This window comes from Neoarius graeffei, chromosome 22 (assembly GCF_027579695.1).
Source record: "Neoarius graeffei isolate fNeoGra1 chromosome 22, fNeoGra1.pri, whole genome shotgun sequence".
Taxonomy (NCBI): Eukaryota; Metazoa; Chordata; class Actinopteri; order Siluriformes; family Ariidae; genus Neoarius; species Neoarius graeffei.
The window spans coordinates 52,730,001-52,752,530 of NC_083590.1; the positions used below are offsets into that span (position 1 = coordinate 52,730,001).

General features: G+C 43.6%; 1 protein-coding gene across 7 annotated transcripts in view; it reads right to left on the bottom strand.

The window, feature by feature from the left end:
• LOC132870936 (gastrula zinc finger protein XlCGF26.1-like) overlaps positions 1–22,530 on the bottom strand; it is a 148,276-nt gene that overhangs the window by 91,992 nt on the left and 33,754 nt on the right. The gene's annotated exons all lie outside the window — the stretch shown is intronic.

Genomic DNA, 22,530 nt, shown 5'->3' on the forward strand with positions numbered 1-22,530 from the left:
CTAACATGGAGCAGGAAGTAAGGTCATTTGTCCTGTCCTGTGAGGTTTGCACCAGAACCAAGAACCCACGACAGCGTCTCCAGGGTCTCCTGCATCCTCTGACCATTCCCCGGCGTCCCTGGTCCCACGTGGCAGTCGACTTCATCACGGGTCTCCCTGAGTCACAAGGTAACATGGTCATTTTGGTCATTGTTGACAGATTCTCCAAGGCCTGCCGCTTCATACCTCTGTGCAAACTCCCCTCTGCTCTTGAAACAGCGAAACTTATATTTAATCATGTCTTCCGAGTCTTTGGTCTTCCACAGGACATCGTCTCAGACCGAGGGCCCCAGTTCTCCTCCCGAGTGTGGCACGGGTTCTGCAAGGTCATCGGAGCCACTGCCAGCCTCTCCTCTGGGTTTCACCCACAGTCCAATGGTCAGACGGAGAGGCTCAACCAGGACCTGGAAACCACCCTGCGAGGCCTGGCTATGGATAACCCGACATCATGGAGCACCTGGCTGCCATGGGCAGAGTACGCCCACAACACCCTGCAGTCATCGGCCACCAAGCTGTCGCCATTCCAGTGCCAATTCGGGTTCCAGCCACCTCTGTTCCCGGACCAGGAGGAGGACGCGGGGGTGCCCTCGGTCAACCAATATGTGAGACGGTGTCGCAAGACCTGGAGCAAGGTCAGGAAGACCCTCATACAGACCTCCAGAACCAACCAGACTCAGGCCAACCGCCACAGAAGACCTGCACACACTTTCCGCCCTGGGCAGCGGGTTTGGCTGTCCACCAAGGACCTTCCGCTGTGGGTGGAGAACCGCAAGCTTGCTCCTCGCTACATTGGCCCCTTCAAGGTGGTGCGCAGGGTGAACCCTGTCTCCTACCGGCTCCAGTTGCCCCGGACTCTGAGGATCAACCCCACTTTCCATGTTTCCCTGTTGCGGCCTGTACTGACGTCTATGTATGCCCCTGCCCCTAGGAACCCCCCACCCCCCCGCATCTTCCAGGGGCAGACTGTGTTCACTGTGCATCGCCTGCTTGACTCCCGCCGGGTCCGCGGCGGGTTGCAATATCTGGTGGACTGGGAGGGCTATGGTCCTGAGGAGCGCTGCTGGGTTCCTGCTCGGGATGTCCTGGATAAAGAACTGTGTCGGGACTTCCATTCGGCCCATCCGGATCGCCCTGGGAACGTCAGGAGATGCTCCTAGAGGGGGGGGGGGGGGGTCCTGTTAGGACTTGGACTGTTTTGGCCTCTAGAGGCCGCTGTTATTTCCTTTTCGTGTCATATTTATTTTGGCCTCTAGAGGCCGCCACTGTTCCTGTGTCTTGTGGTTTTGCCTGTTAGTCCTAATTATCTTCACCTGTGTCCTTAATTAGTTTGTGTATTTATACCCCTGAGTTCAGTCCTCTTGTCACGGAGTCTTTGTGCTGTTATGTTTATCTCCAGTTTCCTTTGTACTGTGTTTTGTGGATCTTCTGAGCTTTTGCATTTTTGCTTTTTTCTTTTTGAATTATACTCTTTGTTTTTGTTTTTTTTTGTTTTGCCCTGGATTGTATATAGTGTACATAGTATAAATAAACCTTTTGTTACTTTTTCTACTTCCGCCTCACGCCTCTGCATTTGAGTCATTCCCCTGGTGGCCTAGTGGGGGTTTGCTGGATCATCACACCAACGAACCAGGTTCGAATCCCAGCAAAACCCTAACAGTGGTAAGCCATCTAGTCCTGGAGACTTCCCTCTGTTGAGAGATCTAATAGCTGTACTAAGTTCATCTAGAGTGAGGGGAGACTCTAGTTGTTGAGTGTCCATAGAAGAGAGTTTAGGGAGCTCAAGCCCATCCAAGAAGGATGCACTGTTTATGTAATCCCAGGTAATTTCTGAGGCATAGCAGTGTTCTCCACTACCTGAAGTTATAGCTCGGTGGTAGTATTGAGCGGCCGTCGCTGGGGGGGTTGCGAGGGGGGTGTCCCCCCTTGCACCAGAAAATTTAGAAATAAGAAACCCCTCAGATGCCATTTCCTGGCATCTAAGTTGCATGTTATTTATTTCACAAGTAGCTGCTTTTGTGCAAAATCTTCTGACACTTTACATTTATTTTGTCGCTCTGTTACTGAAATGTTTATTGAATAGAATATTTGTTTTTAGTTGAATTCTACACAAAATTACCTTTCATTTGATGTGCAGTATGTGTCTTTTCTTTCCACCGTACTCCTCTCGGAGGTCTGAGGCAATCGGAGCCACTTAACTGACACGCACTCCTCTGTCGCCGCACTACACATGCGTAGTGACAAGTGAGCGAGCAAGCTTAGTGCCAGAAGATTTAGAATCAGGATCTTTCCGTTTCAGCCAACCAAACAAAGACTTCATAAGAGTTGAGAATGATAGCCAAGTGATGAAAGATAACCTATGCTAACGTTTAATGAAGATGAAGCAGAGCCAATCTGACCTACATAATGTGCATCACTCTATGTAGTCGTTATCATCGTGACCACTGGAACCAGCTTAAAGGGAAAAAAAACGTTACGAAAGATAGATAATTCGGCAATGTATTTGGTGTTTGTATTGGCGTGGGGTTTTTTTACTTTTCTTTGAAGTAAACTTTTTTTTTTTTTGACTGGGCAGCCAAAAATTAAGGCTCGGCGGCGCATTTATGAGTCGGCGGTAATAGCTCTTCTAGCTGTTACCGTATGACTCGGCGGGCCGCCGAGTCATTAACGATAGTGGAGAACACTGGTATAGAGATCTGAGTAGAATTTTCTGAAAACCTCATTTACAGATGCAGGATCAGTAAGGACAGAACCACTTGGGTCCTTGATGGCAAATATATTCGCTTTTGATTCATTTTCTCTAAGCCTTAGTGCCAGGAGATGGCTAGGCCGCTCTCCTTCAGCATAGTATCTCTGCCTGGTACGTTGCAGGATGAATTCAGCTTTGGCCAGACTTAACTTTTTGTATTCAGAACGCAAAACAGAGATTGTGCGGGCTGTAGTATCGATTGGATTTTGTTTTAATTGTAAGTCTAGAACTTTGATTTTTGACTCCAATTCCTCAAATTGTCTTTTCCTTACTTTATTCAAATTAGAAGAGAAAGAAATACAAAATCCCCTTATAAAACATTTGACAGTTTCCCACAAAACCTGTGGGTTTTCACATTCCACCTCGTTGATCTCAATAAATTCAACCAATTTTTCACGAATCCGGGCTTCAAAATTCTTATTTAACAATAGTGAATCATTAAAGCGCCATCTTGTGGCCTTTTGGGGGACATCCTTTATGTATATCGCACACAGCACTGGAGCATGATCAGACAGTAAGATAGGCAATATATCTGGATTTGCCTGGTGGACTAGGGATTGGCTCAGAAATATGTAGTCGATGTGGGAGAAAGATTTGTGTCGAATAGAATGTGTAATTTCTGGTCGTGTCGTTATGAAAACGCCAAATATCTGTGAGTTGCAGGTCCGCAGCAAACTTTTTAAGAGCTAAGGAGAGGCGTGGATCAGTGAAAGAAGTAGTTCTGTCAATGTCGTTCATAACGCAGTTAAAGTCACCCCCTATAATCAAATTATAATCTGGCATTCCCAAAACTTTATCATGAATCATGTGAAGGAAATCTGGGTCAAAGGTGTTAGGTGCATAGACTGAGGCTACTAGTACACTGTAAAAAAAATAGTTGAGAATACTTGAAATTTCAAGGCAACAGTCTGCATTAAGAATTTTATGTTTTGCCAATGATGTGCCCATGATAATCCAAACTATGATAAAACTATCTTTATTAAGAATTCTTAATTAAGTCAATTTTCAATTCCTCATTCTGCCAACATAGATTTCTCTTTTTGCTGAACAGTGGCATTCACAGTAGTACAAAAAGGCAATTGAGGTTATCACAATTTTTTTTTTTTTTAGATTTTTTTGGGGCTTTTTTCACCTCTATTTGGATAGGACAGCATAGAGACAGGAAATGAGCAGGAGAGAGAGAGAGACAGGGAGGGATCGGGAAATGACCTCGGGTCGGAACCGAACCCGGGTCCCCGGATTTATGGTATGGCGCCTTATCCACCTGAGCCACGACGCCCCCGAGGTTATCACAATTTATCATTAAACTATACATGCCTTTTTTCATTGTTCTACACAATTACAAAACTTCAATATTGAAATAAAGTTTTTAAAACCCACATCATGGGTGTGGCTCAGGTGGATAAGGCGCCATACCATAAATCCGGGGACCCGGGTTCGATTCCGACCCGAGGTCATTTCCCGATCCCTCCCCGTCCCTCTCTCCCACTCATTTCCTGTCTCTACACTGTCCTATCCAAATAAAGGTGAAAAAAGCCCCCCAAAAAAGTCTGATAACCTCAATTGCCTTTTTGTACTACTGTGAATGCCACTGTTCAGCAAAAAGAGAAATCTATGTTGGCAGAATGAGGAATTGAAAATTGACTTAATTAAGAATTCTTAATAAAGATAACAGTTTTATCATAGTTTGGATTATCATGGGCACATCATTGGCAAAACATAAAATTCTTAATGCAGACTGTTGCCTTGAAATTTCAAGTATTCTCAACTATTCTTTTTTTACAGTGTAATCTGGCTCGGCATAGTAACGACCGCCATAGAAAAGCGGCCTTGGTCATCACTAAAAGCATGATAAAGAGTTAGCTGAAGGCTTCTTGCAGCCAGAATCAGAACACCTTTTGTTTTGTTAGACGCACAGGAAGAGGACAGAATTTTGTAGCGTCTATTCTGAAAACGACGTACATCGGAACTCTTTAAATGCGTTTCCTGAATGATGGCAAGCGTGACTTTCTTATTGTGTAAAAATTCCAGACATCTCGTCCGTTTAACAGGGGAATTTAAACCATTTACATTCCACGTTATTACATGTAAACCATCCATCACGGTGAGTAAAGAGATGCAGCAATGTAAGGAGGACACAAGCAAATCCCTTTCAATAAGTGTTCTGAGTGCAATAACTTCTCTATACCCAATAGGCACAATATCAGCCAAAAATAGTACCGTCTGCCAAAATAAAGATAGGAAGGGAAGAGGGAAACTAAAACAATATACAGAGAACAGTTGCAAGCCGCGAGGACGCTAATCGCTCCTACAGGCTTTGCTAAACACAAAACAACGTTGATCCGTGACATTATCAACAGCAGCGCAGCTGGTCTTAGCTCGCTGCAAGACCACCAAAACGCTAGCAACATAGCTATTTATTTATTTAACCATCCAGTTTAAACTAATGCCTAGTAGAAGTAGCAAAATAACACATAGAAAACCTGTATCTTAAGTAAACTGTTAAGTCTGTTCACATTTAGTCAGGTATTTACCCATATTGGCAGATTTATTATCCTAACTGTCTGCCACTTCCATGAGTGGTGTATCAGGGCTAGAGAATGAATTTGCGTCGCGGTTCTGGAACTTTGAGCCTAGGGGCGAGGTTGATGGCAGCTCTCCAGTTGCATGAACATCCAGAGAGGACAAGAAGTTACCCGCGCCAGCCGGTGAGTTGAATGTTAGCGGAGATCCTCTGTATTCCACCTTGAGTGTTGCCGGGTACAAAAGGAAGGACTGAATTCCAGCCGCTTTGAGATTTTTGATTACTAGAGTGAATTCTCTTCTCTTAGCAGCAGTTGGAGGGCTGTAATCTGGGAAGAAGTATAAAATGGCTTGGCTCTGTTTGATGGGATGAGCTTTACGAGCTCCCTTCAGGATAGCTTGTCTGTCCGAGTATCTCAAAAGACGAAAGATGACAGTGCGGGATTTCTGATTGTCGCCTCTGGGCTTGCCATTGCCATCATAGATGCAATGGCAGCGGTCAATCTCGATGACATGACCTGCTAAGGATGGTATCCACTTTGGAAGGTTGGTCTGCAGGTAGCCTGCAGGGTCAGAGCCCTCAACTGATTCTGGAAGATTAATAAGTCTAAGGTTGTTCCATCTGCTTCTGTCCTGCATTTCGATCAGACTGTTTTGTAGGTTAGCCAGTTTGGTGACAGTGTCATTGAGGTCATGCTTATTGGAGCGTACTGCTGCTTGTAGAGACTCCACTGTAGCTTGAGTTTTCCGTGCTTTACTAGCCTCATGTTCCAAGTCAGTCACTAATCGTATCACTTCATTAGCGGATGAGATCTCGTCTTTCAGAGAAATAAGCTGGGGCATCAAAGTACCTTCCAGGGCTTCCTTTACTGCTTGGGCCACTGAAATGTCAAAACTTCCTTGTTGTTCTTTAAGGGCCTTGCTAATTCCACTCAAAATGGCGTCATCGAGGTCTTCTTTGGATATCGTGGTTGTTTCTCTCATTTTTTTCTTTGCTGGCGACATTTCCAGCTCTCTCTTTGGAGCGTTTTTGTTCGGTGTAGATGTCATCCTGAGATTGGAGGGTAGTACTGAAGATTTCGGTAATTTTAAAGCGTTTTTGGATAGGTCTTTGGCGAGCAAAAGATTTTATGTCTGCGTCGCAGTTGAGACGTCACGTGACTCCTGACTCAGAGACTTTTGATGCTTTGGGACTTGTTCCCAGAAGCCCAAGTAATTTTTTTTGAAGACAAGGTGTGTGTGTGTATCGATGATTGGAGCCCAGATGCAATGCTAGTAACCTTTCTCTAAGTTCCCAACTGTCTCTCTATGTGACATAAAGCCACATGGAATGGAAGATTAACTGGAAGACAAAGAGGAAATAATGACATCATGAAGGATGGGACCAATTCGATTGAACACTATGCTTTCGCATGTTAAATGGAAGGACCCAAAGATATTTCCTATTTTTGTATCTTTAGTTCATACACTGTAGTACAGGGTTCATATCCTCCAAAGGCATGAAATTCACTGACTTTTCAATGACTTTCAAGGTCCTCTCAAGGCTAAATTCAAGACCATTTTCAAGCTTTTTTGCGGTGTTTTTGCTCGGTCATACTGAAGTTAGTGTGATGGAACAAAAACAGTGAAGCCAGAGAATAGTCTAAAGAGAATAAAACACAGGCATGGATGAAAAGGACAGAGTGACTAGTTTTCTAGCCAGACGCCTATAAAAGTACAGCAACACCCTGAATGATTTCTGAATGAAAAATGTATCATTCTGTTTGAAAAAATTGCTATTAATGCAGATTTGAAGCAACAGAGTTAATTTATTCGGGAAATCTGGTCACCTATACTGGTTAGAACAATAGACACTCCTGTCAAACAATTCCTTTAACTGCAGAAAAACTTATCCCACTTTCACAAAATGCAGGCAGTTCTAGATGTCTGATTCAACACAAAAAGACTTAACTGTTACAACACACGTTCCAAGAAAAACTAAAAATGCATTACACTGTAAATGTCCATTCGACATATGCTTGAAGGAATTAATTGAAGACACGCAATCCAAATAGAATTTGCCTCCATAATCCTTGTAATAACTGCAAGCAATTACCATCTCACACAGTTTTCTGTTCTATTAAGATGACAAATTTAACAGCTAAATCAGGCTTTCGTCTAAACGGGGGGACAGGGGCGCTGCGCCCTCTTACTCTCGGCGTGCGCCCTCTTACCGAAATGCCGATTGAACCCTAAGTCACACTTAGGCTATGCACTTATATGCTACTGCACAACATGCAATCTTTCTCAAAACGATCTTTTCTCCGTGAACACATCCCAGCAACACCACGTGACAATGTGTCTGATCATCAAATATGTTATAATTACTCCAAAAATATTCCAATCATAGTAGATACACCGCCAGACGGTGCAAAAACAATCCGAATTGGCTAGTTTTTTTTTTCTTTTTTATCAGACATCTAATTTATTGGGTTTGTTTACCTGACATGTTTCGACGTACAACTTCCGTCTTCCTCAGAGTGTCACCGGATGTTAATTGGTGACGCATCTTTTATCAGCTGCTGTTTCTGAAGGCGTGGCCTTCCTGTCTGGTTTGACAGGTCGGTCACGCCTTCTACTGTCTGTTTGTCCCCTGCAAGATGGCACTCCAGGTGTGGGAGAGCATGTATGCTCCCTCATCCCGGTTGATGGTCCTCGGGCTTCGCTTACGGATCTCCATGGCCTCCCTGATCCAGCGCTGATGTTTGTTATCTTCTGTGCGGATGACTCTGGCATTCCCCCAGTCCATAATGTGATTTTCCCTTTTACAGTGATCTGTTATAGCTGACTTATAATTTTCCTGTTGTGCCTTTTCTTTTATTGTTCGGGTTTGTCTTGTAGCTGTCTCCTTTTCGCACTCTTTCTTATGTTCATGTTTTCTTGTGTTGAAACTCCTTCCTGTCTCCCCAATATAAGTTTTATTGCATAATTTACATGGAATCTCATATATGGTGTTGCATCTGTTGTCCGGATGTATTCTGTCTTTGGGATGCACCAGGATCTGACGGAGTGTTGTGTGTGGTTTGACAGGTGTGTTAACATTGTGTTTCCTCATTACTCTTTGAATGCGTTCAGTTATTCCCCTGATGTATGGTAATGTAACTACTCCCCTGTGTTCTTGTTTGTTAGTTTGTTTTTTCTCTTTCTTTTGTGTTTTGTTGTTTTTAACCTGTTCCGCCCCTTTGGATATTGCCCATTGTGGATATTGACATGCTTTCAGTGCGTGTTGTATATGTTGTTCCTCCTGTTCTTTGTCCTGTGGATCTGTAATTATTGCTGTGCGTTCATGTAATGTTCTAACTACGGATATTTTGTGCATTATGGGGTGTTCGGAAGTCCAGTTTAAATATTGGTCGGTGTGTGTGGGTTTTCTGTGTACTTTTATTTTGATATCCCCATCTTCTGTGTGTTGTATTTTTAAATCCAAAAATGCTATTGACTGCTCCGTTTCTTCTTCATGTGTGAATTTTATATTGCCGGTATTGTCTATGGTGTTAAGATGGTCGGTGAGTTGTTGAGTGTGTCCCCTCTTTACTTTTTCCAATATGTCGTCCACATACCGTTTCCAGAGTGTTGGTCTGTATTCCGCTGGTATTGTGGTGAGTGCTTTTTGCTCCAGATCCTCCATGAAAAAACCGCACATGATGGCTGATAGTGGGTCTCCCATGGCAAAACCTTCCTTCTGTCTGTAGATTGTATTCCTGAACTGAAAGTATGTGGATGTGGCGATGAATTGAAGAAGCTGAGTGATGTCTTGTACGGTGAGGTTTGTACGTTTCTTGAGCGTCCTGTCTGTTTTTAATTTCAGAAACAGCAGCTGATAAAAGATGCGTCACCAATTAACATCCGGTGACACTCTGAGGAAGACGGAAGTTGTACGTCGAAACATGTCAGGTAAACAAACCCAATAAATTAGATGTCTGATAAAAAAGAAAAAAAAAACTAACTATATTTAATATAAGACATAATGAACGTAATCGAAAGAATCCGAATTGGCGTTTTCCAGACTAAGGCGCCATGTTGTTTAGTTGTTTACTTGTCCTGGCTGCTCTCGCGAGATTTGACATGGGTTACATACAAGGTCAGCTGACTTGTAGAGCGAGATTTCTCGAGACTGAATGACCTTTCACCCACCGGCGCGGGAGCTTTTGACAGAAGTAGTTCGCGAGTTGTTTTTGTTGACACTTGGGCATTTAAAGATGTCATCCCGCGGCACGAAACAGAAGAAAGCCAAAGACTGTCTGGGGCAGAAGAAGATTACTTCTTTCTTTTTCAATGTTGACAGACAATTTGTTACAATTTCCCTCTCAGATAGCCTCAGAATGTCCCATTGTAGCCTCAATTTTTTAAAGGCTTTGCACGGCGGGGGGGACGGACAACCGGCACCAACCCCCCCCCGCACTTCACTCCCTCACCATGATGAGTGCCCTCATACTACAACCCCGATTCCAAAAAAGTTGGGACAAAGTACAAATTGTAAATAAAAACAGAATGCAATAACTTACAAATCTCAAAAACTGATATTGTATTCACAATAGAACATAGACAACATATCAAATGTCGAAAGTGAGACATTTTGAAATTTCATGCCAAATATTGGCTCATTTGAAATTTCATGACAGCAACACATCTCAAAAAAGTTGGGACAGGGGCAATAAGAGGCTGGAAAAGTTAAAGGTACAAAAAAGGAACAGCTGGAAGACCAAATTGCAACTCATTAGGTCAATTGGCAATAGGTCATTAACATGACTGGGTATAAAAAAAAAGCATCTTGGAGTGGCAGCGGCTCTCAGAAGTAAAGATGGGAAGAGGATCACCAATCCCCCTAATTCTGTGCTGAAAAATAGTGGAGCAATATCAGAAAGGAGTTCGACAGTGTAAAATTGCAAAGAGTTTGAACATATCATCATCTACAGTGCATAATATCATCAAAAGATTCAGAGAATCTGGAAGAATCTCTGTGCGTAAGGGTCAAGGCTGGAAAACCATACTGGGTGCCCATGATCTTCGGGCCCTTAGATGGCACTGCATCACATACAGGCATGCTTCTGTATTAGAAATCACAAAATGGGCTCAGGAATATTTCCAGAGAACATTATCTGTGAACACAATTCACCGTGCCATCCGCCATTGCCAGTTAAAGCTCTATAGTTCAAAGAAGAAGCCGTATCTAAACATGATCCAGAAGCGCAGACGTCTTCTCTGGGCCAAGGCTCATTTAAAATGAACTGTGGCAAAGTGGAAAACTGTTCTGTGGTCAGACGAATCAAAATTTGAAGTTCTTTATGGAAATCAGGGACGCCGTGTCATTCAGACTAAAGAGGAGAAGGACGACCCAAGTTATCAGCGCTCAGTTCAGAAGCCTGCATCTCTGATGGTATGGGGTTGCATTAGTGCATGCGGCATGGGCAGCTTACACATCTGGAAAGACACCATCAATGCTGAAAGGTATATCCAGGTTCTAGAGCAACATATGCTCCCATCCAGACGACGTCTCTTTCAGGGAAGACCTTGCATTTTCCAACATGACAATGCCAAACCACATACTGCATCAATTACAGCATCATGGCTGCGTAGAAGAAGGGTCCGGGTACTGAACTGGCCAGCCTGCAGTCCAGATCTTTGACCCATAGAAAACATTTGGCACATCATAAAACTGAAGATACGACAAAAAAGACCTAAGACAGTTGAGCAACTAGAATCCTACATTAGACAAGAATGGGTTAACATTCCTATCCCTAAACTTGAGCAACTTGTCTCCTCAGTCCCCAGACGTTTACAGACTGTTGTAAAGAGAAAAGGGGATGTCTCACAGTGGGAAACATGGCCTTGTCCCAACTTTTTTGAGATGTGTTGTTGTCATGAAATTTAAAATCACCTAATTTTTCTCTTTAAATGATACATTTTCTCAGTTTAAACATTTGATATGTCATCTATGTTCTATTCTGAATAAAATATGGAATTTTGAAACTTCCACATCATTGCATTCCGTTTTTATTTACAATTTGTACTTTGTCCCAACTTTTTTAGAATCGGGGTTGTAAATTTTTCTAGAAAAAAAAACCTGTAAATGATTGTCACTTTTTAGTCATCAAAACAATGATCACATCTTCCACAAGAATCCTAATGAAAATCACAAATTTAAAAGTAAAAGGTATATTTAAAAAAGTGTAACACCAATCTAACACCTTAAAGGCAACTGCTCTTTAACTCATTTGAAAATGTAACTGCATAAAAAAGGAGCATAAGCTCACATTGTCATAAAAATTTTAAGCATACTTTATTTTTTCCTCAAGAATTTTTTTCTCAGTTGACTCCAGTTCTGACTCTTTCATCTGAGCCGAGTATCTGAAAGAATTCGACTGAACTATCAAGTCAAATGATGTTCATGTTTCCTTTTATCTCCTTTTGTTTTTCCCACGCCCATTCTGCTAATGTCAATTGTCATCTTACAAACCGAACAGTATGCCTCCTGTTCATTGTGCGTACTGCGGTGTAACCACTCCTTAAATACCGGATCGTCCAGCCACATATCTTTGAATCTACACTTCCTCGGCATTTCGACGATAAAGAGAACAATAAACTTCTCAATATCCTTTAAAATGAATGAAAAGAACCACCGAAACTGTTCAAATAATACGGTATTGTATCCTTGTATCAACACAGCGTGAATGCACTTCCTTCCTGGAAAATTCCCTCAAGCATGCCCAGAAGCGCAGAGTGGGTTTTGGTGGGAAACGATCCGTGCATACATTACGCATAAATTATTGACAAGGCATGGGCCGGGGATGTGACTGTTGGGGTGCAGTTTTAAAAATATTGCGAAAAAAATTTCTAAACAATTTTAGAAGCAACTTGATTTTATTTCAATGACCTTACAAAAGCTCAAAGACTTTCACTGACATTTTCAAGAAAAAGCCAGAATTCAAGCACATTGAATGGTTGTCTGTATCTCTGTATCTCTGAATGGTTGTCTGTAGCTCTGATCACTTCCTGGTTTACGCACTTCCTGCTTCCTGAGTTGTTCGCGCCGAGTCCTTTTTTCCCGCGAGTGCCGGCGTTAATTACTAATCTTTTTTTAACTTTTTTTTCTACATATAAATTTCCAGTATCCTCTTCATTTTTATTGTACTAATCGCTTTCATTTTTGTACTTTTCACTTTCGCTTTCCTTTTTCCGTTTTTTCTATTTCTTTTTTCGGAAGAACGCCGAGACCGGAAGCTTTCTTTTTCTCTCCTCCTGTGTAAAGACCACAAGCAGAGGCCGTCCACATCGGATCTGCTTTAATATCAACAGATCTTCGTTTAAGGTACGTGAATCTTTTCATCATGGCACACCTTCAGCTTGTTCAGCGTGCTGAGTGCAGGATGTTGAGTCATTCTTCCTCCGTCGCTAGCAATAGCTTTATTAGCTTTATTTGTGATAAGTGCAGATTAGTTAGCTCTCTGACAGAGAAGATTACAGTGCTAGAAGTGCGTGTCCAGGCTTTAGAGCAGGTTAGTGAGCGTGAGAACAGTGTAGTTTCTGTAGGGGAAAGTCTGGATGCCCTAGGTGGAGTTAGTAATCCCCCAACTCCGGCATTAGAGCCCTTACAGCGGAGCGAATGGGTGATGGCTCGGCGGCATAAGCGTAGAGCCAAAGCTACCACTGAGGCTCGCCCACGGGAGCACCACTCCTCTCCGCGTCACGTGCCGAACAGGTTTGCTCTCCTTAGTGATGCACCCACTGAGAAACCTGAAAGAGCTCTGGTTATAGGGGACTATCATACGGCACGTGAAATTAGCTCAGCCTTTAGGGGCACCAGCAGCTTTAGTCAGGTGTATACCGGGAGCCAGGGCGCCGGACATAGCAGGTAATCTTAGGGTCCTAGGCAAGCACAGGTTCTCAAAGATAGTTATCCATGCAGGAGCTAATGATATACGCCTTCGTCAGTCTGAGGTTACTAAGAGTAACTTTGTAGAGGTGTTTAAATTAGCGAAGGCGATGTCCGATGCTGTAGTATGCTCTGGCCCCATCCCAATGCGGCGTGGCGATGTAGCTTACAGCAGGTTATGGTCGCTGAACTGCTGGCTGTCCAGGTGGTGCTCTGAAAACAGTGTGGGCTTTATAGATAATTGGGCAAATTTTGAGGGCACTGCTGGCCTGTTAGGGCGGGACGGTATCCATCCCACTCGGGAAGGTGCTGCTCTCATTTCCTGCAGCATAGGTCATAGTCTCAGGACAGGCCTAGTTAATTTCTGACAATCCAGAGCCAAGGCCAGGGAGCAGACGAACAGGCTAAACCGACTGTCTGCTAGCTGCACAGAGTCGTCACTCAGGGTCAGTGGGATGTATGGATGCTGTCAGTCCCCACTCGCTTGCTCACTCGAGTTTGTTGACGGTGTAGTGGCTGGCTGCTTTATGTCCCGGGGCTCCCTCATGCCTGTGTTACCTTCTGGCTCGCTCCTTTTAGTTATGCTGTCTTAGTTAGTTGCCGGAGTCCCTGCTTGTACTCGGTGCAATATGCATACTGCTCCTACTTATTCAGGTGACATTGGGCATACCTAACAACCTGGGTTTTCTTTCCCTCTCCCCTCCCCCACCCCAAATCTGTCCCTCTGAGTTACATGGAGTCAACAGGAAATCTTTTGGTGGAGAGGGTGGAGACCTCGACTGGCTATCGTAGCCTGTAGGGAATCGGCCGTCAGACTTCTGTCGCATGTCCCAGGCCCGGTGAAATGTAACTGAATTGTCTTGGCCAGCCCTAAGGGTCCCATCTGCATCTCATCATTGCTGAGGAGTGTGCTCCCATCACCCAATCAAGCATCCAGCCAGAGCAGGTCATGATATATTTTTTACCATATTAACATGCCATTGTTGTGTGTTATGCCTGATGTCAAGACTCTCGTCTCTGCAAGCCTACCACACAGATTTAATACTTGTCATTTTTAGGGCATACCTAACAACATGTGTTTTCTTTCTCTCTCTCTTCCCCCCCCCAATCTGTCCCTCTGAGTTACATGTTGGTCCTGGGATTGAGATGCTGGCCTCTTCTGCCCCTCGGACCTGCTTGATCCATCATGGTGCCCTGTGTCTGGTCAGAGTTTTATCGCATCGCTCCTGTGAAGGACGGCCCCATGAGGATAGTTGAGGGTTATACCTGGAGGATGCTCTTGACTCTTACAGTAATGCTTTTATGGCTGAGGACTACAGTTGTTTTGCTAACTTTAGGACTGCAGTTATCATGAACAGTTTTGCACTCAATTTTCCATCAATGAAGAGCTATAACATCAACGAGACTGTCCTCATGTTAAAACTGTTAATATTATAGTCAGGCTGTCTGTTGTTGCCCAAATGAGGATGGGTTCCCTTTTGAGTCTGGTTCCTCTCGAGGTTTCTTCCTCATGTCGTCTGAGGGAGCTTTTCCTTGCCACCGTCGCCACAGGCTTGCTCATTGGGGATAGATTAGGGATAAAATTAGCTCATGTTTTAAGTTGTTCAAATTCTGTAAAGCTGCTTTGCGACAATGTTTATTGTTAAAAGCGCTATACAAATAAACTTGACTTGACTTGATTCAAGGCCTTGAAAAGCCCAATATCAAAATTCACTGATATTCAAAGAAATCAATGACCCGTATGAACCCTGTAGTAGTGCACTGATTTATATTACACTGGGAAACACAATTTTTGTTGAGTTAGGTCTGACAGCTGTTTTTAACTAATTTTTGGGTGCAGAATCCAAAACTGATCTCAGTTTTTTCTCTATCACGTCACGTTTTTGAACTATAAGATCCCTGTTTTCTTAAAAAATATTTAAAATACTGTACTTAACAGATATGTGCTTGTTTTATAAAAATTTACAAATATTGACATACAATGAAATATGAAAGAAACAGGCATGACTGCAATGTTTAACACTTATGTTTTTACAAAGGATATGGCTACTGTAATTATAATTGTGTGCAAGAAGAAGAATAAACCTTTATTCGTCACATGCACACTTCAAGCACAGTGAAATTCATCCTCTGCATTTAACCCATCTGAAGCAGTGAACACACGCACACACACAGAGCAGTGGGCAGCCACACCAGAGCGCCCGGGGAGCAGTCAGGGGTCAGGTACCTTGCTCAAGGGCACCTCAGCCCAAGGCCGCCCCATGTTAACCTAACTGCATGTCTTTGGATTGTGGTGGAAACCGGAGCACCCGGAGGAAACCCACGCAGACATGGGGAGAACATGCAAACTCCACACAGAAAGGCCCTCGCCGGCCGCTGGGTTCGAACCCAGAACCTTCTTGCTGTGAGGCGACCGTGCTAACCACCGTGCCGCCTGTGCAAGTAGTTAAGGTAAAAATTTACGTTTATAGCTCTTTCTGGAGTGTTCAACTTGAGGACTATTGCGTTTGATGCTCCAACAATAGTCAGCCATCATATGTACATCCCATCTACCCTGATAACGTTCTTCCATAACCTTCAAATAGTCTTACTACAGTGGAATTTTGCTTATCTGGAGGGTAAGCTGTGGAGAAAAAACTTGACATGCTAGAAAAAAAAAAAAAAAAACTGACTGCAATTTTGGAATCAGCATGCCAATTTTAGTTTTAATCAGCATAAAAATCTAACTCAACAGAACATTTTTTTCAAATTGTTCCCCAGTGTTATCACTGATTTTGTATTATACACACTTCACGATAGTATGATTTTGTATTTTGAGCACTGTGACGTAGTTCTAGTCTGACTTATCAGTCAGGAAGGGGGGGAAATGTAGGATTCGTTTATACCTCAAGATTGCTGTTTAGAGCTTCACAATATGTTAGAATTTCTGTTTCTCTGGCCACAGTTATGTTTGTGCAAGGCTCTGTGTTACAAGGGTCAGATTGTGGACTGCATCTTTGTTAGCCAGTTGAGAAAGTTGGTACTCTCTCATTTCAATATTTTATGGACATGACAGACACAGCTGCATTAGACTGCTACAAATATTTTTCAAAAATATCATGTTGTATTACTTAGCCTGAGTTTATGATATTCTACGTAGGAGATTTTCTGACACTAGGCTCCATTAAGCTGAGCCTAGGAACAATAGGGTTCAAATGTTTAGAGGATCCTATGTGTAACCATTTTGTGTTTCTTCACCACTGACTGTTATTGTAAAAGCACTTAGCATGTTGGACTTAGACAACCTTTGTCATTCAGTATGCCACAGAGTGTACACAGAACGAAATTTCGTTGCAATCTGGCTCAGCACAGAATTAAATATGAAAGTGTATTGAATTATGCAGCAGCAAAAATATTAAAGCTCATAGGCAACGGTTTTAATTTTATGCACATTTGAAACTTTATATGTTAAAAAACCCTCTGTAATTTTCTTCTGGACCCAAGAAGTATTGTTAATAAGTAATAATTAAAATAAGTTAGCGCGGATCACGGCGAATTTCTGTCGGCTATTTCCATGACCACTCGGCGCGTGACGCCATTTAAGCCAAACAAGCCACTTGAGTTGAGTCCACTTCCGTGTATTTTCATTGCCGTTCAGCTTGAGTGCAGACGTGTGTTTGGGAATTTCCAAAGAAAAAACATGCCTTATTGTTGTGCAGTGAACTGTAACAACGGGACCGGTTCAGGAAGAAGTTTTTACCGTTTTCCAAAAGAGGAGAAGAGGAGGAGAGAGTGGATTGTGCGTGTGAAGCGAGAGGGTTGGCAGCCGGGCAAATACGCCACTCTGTGCTCCAATCACTTCAAGGAGGATTCATTTTTGAAGAATCCCCATCTGTTGGAGAGTTTAGGTGTCAGTGTTGGACAGAGAAGGCTCAAACCTGACGCTGTTCCAAGAAAATTCGAGCACAAAAGCAAGCAGTCAAAGGAGAAACGGACCAGCAATACTCAAGCAAAAAGGAGAAGATTGGAGATAAACATTTTTACCTTTGCTTGCAATTTTTCAAGTAAAGAATCCTGAGGGATCCTGTACAATCATTGTGTAAATGAGACAAAAGGGATAGTTTGTCATGGCTACCTGCCAGCATGCTATTGACTAACATGATCAATGTGTGTGTGTGCGCGAACGCAAGTGTTCCTAATGAAGTGGCCACTAAGCTGAAGTTAATTTGTCACCGCTAAAATGATATCTGCGGGCATGCTAACATGCTAATGGTTCACATGCCATTTGCATTCTAAATGAGTGTGTTTATACAGACATACGCATTCCTAATAATGTGGCCATTAAGTTGAAGTTGATTAGTCACAGCTAACATACTGTACTAACTGCTAGCCTGCTAACATGACAATGGCTGACATGCTCAATGTATATGTCTGTGCATGGTTTTACACGTGTTCCTAATAAAGTGGCCACTAAATTGAAGTTGATTTGCAATGGCTACCTACTAGCATGCTAACATACTATTGACTAACATGATTAATGCTTGTATGTATGTTTAGAGTAGGCTATAAATAGTATAATGCTTGTATTAATATTAGCAATAAATTATATTAGCAATATAAACGAATCCACGTTCTATTATAGGGATTGTGTGTGTGCGCGCATCAGTGGGGAACCCCATTAAATGTCCTCATCTCATCTCATCATCTCTAGCTGCTTTATCCTGTTCTACAGGGTCGCAGGCAAGCTGGATCCTATCCCAGCTGACTACGGGTGAAAGGCGGGGTACACCCTGGACAAGTCGCCAGGTCATCACAGGGCTGACACATAGACACAGACAACCATTCACACTCACATTCACACCTACGGTCAATTTAGAGTCACCAGTTAACCTAACTTGCATGTCTTTGGACTGTGGGGGAAACCGGAGCACCCGGAGGAAACCCACGCGGACACGGGGAGAACATGCAAACTCCGCACAGAAAGGCCCTCACCAGCCACGGGGCTCGAACCCGGACCTTCTTGCTGTGAGGCGACAGCGCTAACCACTACACCACCGTGCCACCCCATTAAATGTCCTGGTATATGTTATTATTGAATTGTTGAAAATTAGGCCTGTATGTTTCTATCCAGCAAAAAAAAAAAAAAGTATATTTAGAAAGTGGTCAAATAAATGAACCTCCTAAACGTGTGCTCGGTTTGCAAGTAAGCACAGAGCTGCTGCCGGTCTGTTTGGCTTAAATGACGTCACAACGACGGTCCCCTGGTGGTGAAAGTGCACATAAGTGAGATGTAAACAAACCTTCAGAAATTGGGCAAAACAGTATATTTTAAGCATTTTATTCAATTTTAGGGTGCAAATTAGACACCAGGAAGATTGAATTCGCTTTTTGGGTCGTTCTTCTAGACAATAAAGTTGATATTCTATATTTCATCTCTGACCATTGCCCATGACCTTTAAAGTGCAATAGTATAAAGTGACCTGTGGAATGAGGAATTGTTTAAGTATAAATAGAAAGTTTAGAGTTTGGATTTGGAGTTCAGGAGTCTAGTGACCTGGTGGAAAAAAGCCGTTACAGAACCTGGTGGTCCTGCACCAAATGCTGCGGAACCTCTTTCCAGAGGCCAGGTGGGAGAACAGTCCATAGTGAGGGTGTGAGGGGTCACTGATGATGTTTCTGGCTCGGGACATGCAGCGCCTTGGTGCGATGTCCTGAAAGGAGGGAAGTCCCAATGATTTTCTCCACTGTCCTCACCACTCTCCTCACATTCTTCCAGTCAGAGGCACTGCAGCCTCCACCCCACACAGAGATGCAGCTGGTCAGAATGCTCTCTATGGTGCTTCTGTAGAATGTAGTGAGGATGGGCAGGGGCAGGTGGGCTCTCCTCATCCTACGCAGGAAGTGCAGATGCTGCTGTGCCTTCTTCACCAGTGACATGGTGTTTACAGACCAGGTGAAGTTGTCAGTGATGTGCACCCCCAGGAACTTGGTGCTATTGACCACCTCCATAGCAGTGTTGTTGATGAGAAGTGGAGCATAGCTGGGCTGGTTCTTCCTGAAGTCAACAATGATCTCTTTGGTTTTGTCCACGTTCAGGATCAGGATCAGGTATCGAATGATGAGATAACTCAACCATCCATCCATTATCTGTATTTTCTCTGCACCAACCCACCAGCTGCTCCGCCTCCTCTCTGTAGGCCAGGTCATTGTACTCCCTGATGAGGTGTCCCTGATGACACTGTTGTGTCATCCGCAAACTTCACAATGTGCTTGCTGGTAGCCCTGGGGACAGTTGTGTGTCATCAGAGTGAACAGCAGAGGGCTCAGGACACAGCCCTGGGGGAGCCTGTGCTGAGGGTGATGACACTGAAGGTGTTCTATCCGACCCACACTGACTGTGGTCTTTCAGTGAGGAAGTCTAGCAGCCAGTTGCACAGGGGGGTGCTGAAGCCCAGGGGACCCAGTTTGTTCACCAGATGCTCTGGAATGATGGTATTAAATGCTGAACTGAAGTCCAGGAACAGCATCCACACAAGTGTGTTCTCCTCCAGGTGTGCAAGGCTCAGGTGAAGAGCAGAGGAGATGGCGTCTTCAGTGGAGCGGTTAGGCCAGTAGGCAAACTGGAAGGGGTTGAATGTGGGAGGGAGCCTGGAGGTGGTGTACTCCTTTACCAGCCTCTCAAAGCACTTCATCATAATGGGAGTGAGTGCAACGGGCCGGTAGTGATGTGATTTGAGGTTTTTTTTGGCACTGGGATGAAGGTGGCAGTCTTGAAACATGATGGGACTTTGGCTTGATCCAATGAGGTGTTGAAATTGTCCATTAGAACATGAGCCAGCTGGTCTGCACATTCCCTGAGCACCTGACCAGGAATATTATCAGGGCCTGGGGCCTTCTGTATGTTGACTCTCCTCAGAGTCCTTCGCACCTCAGCTGTATCAAGAGAGTGCCTTTTCATCCTGATGGGGAACAGCTTTCACTGCAGTAGTGTTATTTAGTGCCTCAAACCTCCCAAAGAAGTTATTGAGTTCATTGAGGAAGTCTGTGTCATCATCACACACGGGAGGGGCTATCCTGTAGTTTGTGATAGCCCGTATGCCTTGCCACATATCCCTGGTGTTGGTGGCGTCGTGGAAAAAGTCCTGGATTTTTTGACTGTGAGCGCTAACTTGATGGCATGGTTCAAGTTGGATCTCGCTGTTCTCAGTGTCTTCTCATCACCAAACTTGAAGGCTGAGTTCCGTGCCTTTAGCATTTTGCGTACTTCATAAGTCATCCAGGGTTTTTGGTTGGCCTGGGTAGTGATTCTTTTTATGATGCTGACGTAATCCATCCATGCAGCCTATTGATGTAGGCTGACACAGACATAGCATACTCATCTATGGGCTTATATGCAGGGATTAACATAATGGATAAATGGTCAGAAGAGCCAAGGTGGGGGGGGGGACTGCTCTGAATGCATCCTTCATGTTGGTGTAGGCCATGTCTAATGTGTTCGCTCCCCTGGTTGCACTAATCCACATGCTGGTGAAAATGAGGGAGAACTGTCTTCATGTTGGCCTGGTTAAAATCCCCAGCCACAATGAAAAAGCCCTCAGTGTGAGCGGATTGCAACTCACTGATAGTCCGGTAGAGAACACTCATAGCCTCCTTTGTGTTAGCACTGGGGGGCACATACACAGCAACGATGGAAACTAAAGTAAACTCCCTGGGCAGATAGAATGGTCTACAGTTTACAGTCAAAAGCTCAATGTCCAGTGAGCAATGGCTTGAGATAAACTTAGCATTTTTACACCAATTGTTATTGATAAATACACAAACCACCCCCTCGGGATTTACTGCTTAGTGCGCAGTTCCTGTTGGCACAAAACATAGCTAGCCACTCAATGCTAATAACACTGTCCGGGATTGATGAGTTAAGCCATGTCTCTGTCAGAATTATTGCACAGCAGTTCCTCATCTCTCGTTTTGTTGTTAATTCCAGCTGCAGATGATCTATTTTGTTCTCCAGGGAGTGAACATTAGCAAGGAAGATGGATGGAAGCGGCATTTTATAGGCTTTAGCCTATACTTTAGCCTTTACTGTTAGCCTCCCCGACAACCGCACTTCCGCCTTCGGTCACACCGCCTCCACTTGCTCCTCCATCGGCTTATGCTGCTAGGGGAGTCCGCTGCACCATAGGCCCCTGGGTCTTGCCGGCGTAGCACTCCGAGGATACGCAAACACTCCAGAGTAGTCATGTCTACGAAGCCGAAGTCACTGGATGATCGCAATTCCAGCAAGTGCTGGCAACTATATACTAACGTACTGAGAATGTTGACTATTACTGACATCCTAGGTGGTGTGTTATGATTGGAAAAACCATAACCGTCGCGAGCCCATGCAGTTGCAGCCGAAAAGGGTGCTGCCATCTGGGGGGGGGGGGGATTGTGATTCTGTGATTGTGATTCAGTGGTGATTCTGTGTTAAACACAGAATCACCACTGAGTAGTTAAAACCTTAAAAAGTCATATGGTAGGAAATACGAGCAGGTCTGTTTTTATTTTAAGTTCAGCCCAAGGTATGCTTTAGGCACTGAGAAGCCTGCACTGGGCAGGCAATCAGAAAGTCTGTTTTCAAGCAACAAAAAGTCCTTTTACAATGATTTTAATAGGAGCTGGCATTTTGTTTTGGGGCAGTTCTAGGGTGGGTCCCTTGTAGCAGGACACAGTTTAAAATTACTCATAGAAGTTTAGATTTTCAGTGTATATCCTGGGTATCACTCAGTGCTTGGACTGTTAATACAATGAAAGCACTTCAAGATGACTTCTTTCATGGAACTTTGTTTTTAGCTACTTCTGCGGTTCAGACTTCTACGACAGTTGTTGCCAGAGCTAATTGTTAGACCGAGTTATTTCTTTCCAGGGATCAGAGGCTTATAGCTTAATATCAAACAATTCTTCCAGTAACAAGATCTCCCAGTTCAGGAAACCATGCCTAAAATAGCCCCCTATGATTGCATCCATTTTCATTATCAATGTGTAAAGCTTTCTGGCTAACATACTACAGTATCACTGTAGTATGTTACCAAATACTGGTGACACTGCCTGATGGGCAAAAATAAATACGAGGGAAAAAAAAAAAGTCTGAGAAGTCTGTGAGAAACCAAGTTGGAATTTTGAGAAATAAAGCAGCTACTGAGAGAAATAATGTTGAAATTCTGAGAAGTGAAGTCGGAATTGTGAGGAAATATAACCTTTATTGAGAGAAATAAAGACGGAATTGTGAGGAAGTTGCAATTTAGCATTTTTTTTAATGTGATAGAAACTGACTTAACTTCAAGATCATTTA